This window comes from Ursus maritimus, assembly GCF_017311325.1.
Source record: "Ursus maritimus isolate PB19 chromosome X unlocalized genomic scaffold, ASM1731132v1 scaffold_X1, whole genome shotgun sequence".
NCBI lineage: Eukaryota > Metazoa > Chordata > Mammalia > Carnivora > Ursidae > Ursus > Ursus maritimus.
The window spans coordinates 38,336,951-38,342,950 of record NW_024423319.1 but is presented as its reverse complement, the minus strand read 5'-3'; the positions used below and the strand labels follow the sequence as shown (position 1 = coordinate 38,342,950).

General features: G+C 56.1%; 1 protein-coding gene across 5 annotated transcripts in view; it reads left to right on the top strand.

The window, feature by feature from the left end:
* Window positions 1-6,000, top strand: part of TMEM164 (transmembrane protein 164) — a 222,567-nt gene that overhangs the window by 169,545 nt on the left and 47,022 nt on the right. The window lies entirely within an intron of this gene.

Here is a 6,000-nt window from a genome sequence, read left to right as displayed (position 1 = left end):
GGGGGGGGGTTACCAGAAAGCCCTTCCCCCCTCCCTGGACCAAAAAGACCTCCCTGGATTAGTAGCTGTTGATCCAGAGTCCTCTGTCCTCTTTCGGAGACCGAAGGGGACTGGGCGGGGTGGGGGGAGACAAGAGGGGCGAGATGCGGTGCTGGTTTTGGGAGATCAGGAGCAGGCAGAGGGAGGGTGTCCTTCGGGCCCTGGCACCCTCCTCAGCAGGCCCCTGCCTGGGGAGGGGTCCCCCACCGCAGCCCTGCTCTGCCCTCTCAGAGGGGGTCGAGTCCGTGAGAGGAAGTGAGCCTTCTGTATACAGAGTGAGCCAGTCCGTGCTCAGGAAAGCCTAGTCGCTTACTGTTGCTCTTATCTGTGACATTTTTTTTTTTTTTTTTTACACTGGTTTGCTCCTCGTGGCACGAAACAAAACAAAGCAAAAGTCGTCTCAAGCAAAGCTGTTGTTTTGGAAACTTGCTTTCTTTCGGTGTGAGTTTTGTACTATAAGGAATTCTTCATTTATATCGGTGTTATTGTGGTAGAGAGAATAAGGTAGTCTCCTTTTTGCCGGGAAATCGGCAGATGCCTCTGCCCTGGGCCCCCCCCTCCGTCCTTCTCCATCCCCAGGTGGATTTGAGGTGTACTAGGCGGATCCCTCCCTGGCACTTCTCCTCCCCCCTCCCAGTGGCCCCCTTTAGAACCAGTCTTGCTTAAGCCCCCTAGACAGCGGCAGGGGGACTATTTTTGGCCAAGCTGGTTCTCGGGTGCTCTGTGCCGCCCATCCCACCCCCAACCAGTTTGCTCACCTCCTGGGGCATTTTGTAATGCGTTTTCTCTGTTTTGTAAAAAAAACCTTTTGATTGTACCGAAATGGTTTCTGCAGTTACCTTTGGAAATAAATGGTCATTAATTTGTGTACCTAGCATTCTAGAACTTTAGTCTTCAGTGTTTCTGTGGTTGAAGATCCCTGAATGATAAAGGACCCCTCACCATGGGACTTACTATTACAATGTTTTCTTCATTTACTCTTATTAAAAGATTTATGAGAACCTAGGCGTCTTGGCCTTCCTTCCCAGAACCCTCTTAGAAGTCCTTCTGCTTTGAAAAGCAGACCAAAGGGGCCATTCGCGCCCCACACTGTGTCAGACACCGAAGAGCAGCTCTGCCCTGGGAGCCCTGCAGCCGGAAACTCCCATGCACGCTGCCTGCTTCCACTGGGGACATAGGAGGCCTTTTGCTCTTGGCGGAGACTGTCTTCTGGGGACATCCGCTGGCTTCACCAAGCACCCCCCCAACCCCAGGTGCGCTGGGCCAGGTTATAAATAAGCCAGGGCCCTGCAATCCCGGGGCCACAGAACCCCTAGCTGGGGCCAAGCCATGTCCCCCGGTTCTCCACCTGTAGAATGATAGCTGCATCTGTGTGCCCAGCGTGGCGCTAAATCCCTCCACACACATTCCCTCCTGTGACCCCCGTGCTGGTAATGCTGTCCCCAGTGGACGGGCAAACCCCAAGAGAGCAGACTCTGAGCTAAAGGAGACGCTGGGATGCGAGGCCAGTCACGCTAGACTCCTGAGCCCATGCGCTTTGCGCTCTCCCTGGACTCCGCTGCCCATCTGAAGGGCCGCAGTTACCAGGCAGACCCCTGCCCAGGGGCCCCAGCCCCGAGAGGAGTGGGAGCAGAGCCAGGCAGGGATGTGGAAGGCAAGAGAGAGGAAGGGGAACCCCACGAATGTGCGAAGCAGAGGAGCCATACCCAGCCTGTGACCCCAGGGAGCCCCAGAGCAGAAAAGCAGGGGGGCAGGGATGCAAGGCCAGGCAAGAGCTGGCCCAAGGGGCAGGACAGAAAGATGGGTCACGTGGTCTTTCTCTGTGTCTCCCATTTCAGAAAGAGGCGACCGGCAGTGATCTAGGCCATGGCCTTCTCTGCCCTGGGCCTCGCATCCGCCCCCACCCCCCATCTCTGCTCCCGTACAGCCCCCCTACTGCAGGCAACAAATGCAGATCCGACTGCACAGCTTCCCTGCACCCCATAAACATCTGCCGCCTCATCTCCTCACCCCTCTAGTCCCCCCCACTCCAGGACCACACACAGGGAGAGACCCTTTGCTCCCAAGGTCTCCTGGTCCACTTTTCCCACCGGGCCATCTTGTGCATCTTTGCATTTTTCCTCTGTGTGGTTCTCTCAGCTCCCCAGTCTCCCTTCTTGTCCAAAGGCCTGAGCTCAAGAGTCAGCTCCTGGGCCAGTCTTCCCTGAGCCCCAGTCCAAGTTAGGGATGTCTCGGCTTGGCTCCTGCCAGCATCCCCTCCCCGCCCCTTGCTCACTGCAGGGCGCCGTTCATCCCCCACTAGGCAATGCATTCTGGCTGGCTGTCCCTCTGTACCCTGAGCTCCTGGAGGTCAGGGTGGAGTCCCATTCATTCTCCTGCCCCTGGCACAGGACCTGATCCATAGCAGGTGCTCAGTGAACACCCAGCTCATCCCGGAGCCCTGTAACATGGTGGGAGGCACCACCGCCACCTGAGGGAGAAACCCTGCCACATCAGTTGGCGCCCTCCCATGCGCTTTCCCATGGGGACCCGTGTGCCTTTGTGTGCCCAGGTGCCTCGCGCCCCAGCCTGGGGGCCTCCACGCCCAGGCTTCCCCGGACCCCTGGGTAGAGGGTGGCCAAGGCATCCAACTACTTTTCTGTATCCTTGGTAGCTGCTCGGTCCCCACCAGGATCACCCCTCTGTTCCGCAGGGCACATGGAGTTGGTGTCAGCATGGCCAGAAGCCCCACCAGCGCACAGGACATGCCACCTGCCCCTCCGAGGGGGAGGGAGCAGCTTGGGGTGGTTACAGCGTGATTCGCAACCCCCCCCAGTGAGTTTTCCCCTTGTCCTGCTTTGCCAAGGCTAGTGGAGGGACAGAGGTACACACATCAGTCCGACAAACGCCATGGCTTATTCAAAGGCTATGTGGTTTGCTAACCTTGGCAGCGGGCAAGGCCGGCCTCGTCCAAAGTCAAGGACTCTCTGTTACTGCCCGGCCCCACCCCTCTCCCAGTCAGCATTTCCCCAGCATCTAGATTGCACATCTGGGGTGTCTGAGCCGCCTGGCAAAGAGGGGTCAGCGTCTGGCAGGGAGGCGGTAGGGAAGGCCGCTCCCGTTGCTCACAGCTGACCCCGAGGGCTCGCCCGCCGCAGCCCACGTCCTAACTTTAGTGCGGCTCCTCCTGCCTCTGGGCCAGGCCAGCCAGCAGCCCCGCAGCCTTGTGACGAGACAGGTCTTGGCGAGGACCAAGCTCTGATAGGCGACGGGGCCAGTGGCCTGAGCTGCCTGGGTGTTCTTTCCAGCGACGCCTCCCCAGCAGCCCCTTGGCTCCCTGGTCGCTCCCGCCTCTCCCCACCCCCCGGCATTCAAGGGGGCCGCAGGGGTGCCGCCGGCTCTGGCTGTCCCTTCAGCTGTTCCTTCCCTATTTTCCAGGAGTCCCAAGTCCCTTTACTCCAGAACACACCGTCAGATTTCGAGAACATTGGAGCTGATGAGATAGATACCCACGAAGACAGGAGCTTAGAGACTTTCCTGCAGGTCACAGTCACCTGGGGAGCTTTCACGGCCATCTCCGTGCCCAGCCTCACCCCAGCTCACGATTCAAAGCAAACTTTTGTTTTGTTTTGTTTTCACTCGAAGCTTCCAGGTTGTGAGTCATCTCTGCCCTGACCCTCTACACCCGGGCCTTTTTTAAATGAGATTTTTAAGACATACCAAAAAAAAAGTCTGAGGAGTAATACTGAAATCCAGCTTAAGGAAAAGAACCTTACGGAGACAGGGCAAGCCCCTCACTCCAGAAATTGGGAGAGTGTTCCTCAGAGCTGCAGGGAGTCTGGAGAACTGGTGCGGGATGGGTTGGGGGGCAGAGGGGGTGACGTTCTGGCCTTTTCCACTTGCTTCACCCGGAACAACTCCCAGTTCTGTTCTGTTTTGTTCCTTGCGGTTCTGTAAATCATTCCGTCGGGAAAGATGTTTAAAAGCCACTTACTTCTGTGCTCACTTAGCCCTGTCTGCACTTACCCCTAGATTGCGGTCATCCTGTAATAGTTGAAAAAGCACTGCAGTAGCTTTCAGCGGTTCTCTGCCCCCTCGGAGGCCCCAGGTGTCCTTGGCCAAACCATACCTCTCTGAATTCCAAGGCGGCTGTGAGACACCCGGGGAGAAAAATGGCTTCATAAAGTTCTGTTCGGTGTGGGGGGGACAGGAGCGCTATTTCCAGACAGTGTTGTTACTATGCTATTCTCAGAGCGTGGAGGTTCTTTGGGGTTTGAACTCCACTTACCACCATGCCTTAATGTACCCTGCGTGGTTGGGGTCTCTGGGGTGTGTAGCAGAGGTGACGCCTTGGTTTTAAAGAATGTTTCTATATTTCATTGACTCTAAGACTTTCCCCTCCTTTTTTTTTGGCATTTTAACATCTCTAAACCTGGGCTGCATCTTACAATCAATGGATGCCATAGTTCAATCAGAGCTAGCTTAGTTTTCTTTTCCAGAGGCACATAAACTGGGGACATCTTACAATCCAAAGTGCCTTAGAGTGGCCGAGATGCTGGAATTGTTGCCTCTGATTCCCCTTCCTGGCCCCATGAGAGTCACCCTCCTGGTAGAGAAAACCCCTTTGGAAAAACTTAGACTTTCAGTGTATGGTCTCCTTCCAACACTCCATCTTCTCTTTCTTTCCTGCCAGCGTCCACGCAGGCCTGGCAAGCTGTCTGCTTTCTGACCATAGGGGGGCTCACTTTGCTGAGCTACCTCTTGGGGCAAATGGTTTGTGGGCCATGAAGGGAAGGTGGCGGGCGCACCTGCATGAGGAAACCCACCGTGCCAACCACCAGGGAGGGAGGGAAGGAGGAAGCCAGAAGAGAGTTGGGGAGGGAGCCAGACAAGCCAGGCCAGCCATCCCCAACAGCTCTGGTTTCTTTATTTCCCAACCACAGCCTGGCCAGACAGCTCAGCCTGCTTCCGTGGGGAATTCTCAGGGCCAGTCATTGCCAGAGGTGAGCCAGGCGGGTGTAGAGGGAAGGAGCCCAGCCTTGCCCTGAATTCCCAGGGTTGACATGAGCAACTGTCTGGCCCCCATGGAGGAAGACAATGATTTCCTCACCTCGTCCTGCAAGGCGGAAGAGTTAGGCAGTGGGCCTTCCAAGGAAAAGCAGCACCTTGGCCTGGGGCAGCATAAGCCGTGGACGTTGACCGCAGTAGGAAATGGCCACCAACTTTCCCTCGGCACTGGCAGCCACTCTCATTAAGCTTGGCCTCTGTGGCCTTTAGGCCAAGCTCTTCCAGAAGGGGAAGGAGTGTCTGCAGGGAGATCCAGGGATACTTGGGCACAGGAAGCAGTTTTTGGACATCCACCCACCTCCCCCCCGCCCAAGAGCTTAGCAAGACGTGATCAGCCTGGATTACAGCTGCCCTCATGTAACCAGGTCAAAGTGCTGGCCTACTTAGCCCCCCCCCCCCCCCCCAGCGGCCTCCTTCATAGCNNNNCCGATTAGGAGGCTATTTGTGAGCCCTAGTTGTGTACCCAGAAGCCTGGGGGCCATCTTCCTGTGACAAGAAGGACAATAACTAAGGCTAGACAGCCAAGGGCAGAGTCTGCCCTGCCTGTGGGAGAGAAGTGCTGTCAGACCTCGTGTGTCCTCGTAAAAGAAAGAGTCAAATAATGTCAAGTCTAAGTGCCTGGATTTTGCTAGTTTTCAGCCAAGGACCCTGTCCCATGTCTTTGCCATCCCCAGCCCTAGAGAGAGATGGCAGAGCAACAGGCTGAAGCCTTCGATGACAGTCACTAGCCTCCATTCAGTAGGTTCTGGGCGTTTGAGGGAGACTGTGATTTAACTGCTCTGAGCCTCAGTTTACTCGTCTGTAAAATGGCAACAATCATAGGACCTAACTCCCAGAGCTGGAGGAAGATTGACTAGATAAGGCACAGAAGGCACTTGGCACAGGACCGGCACATCGTAAGCACTGCTTTCCATC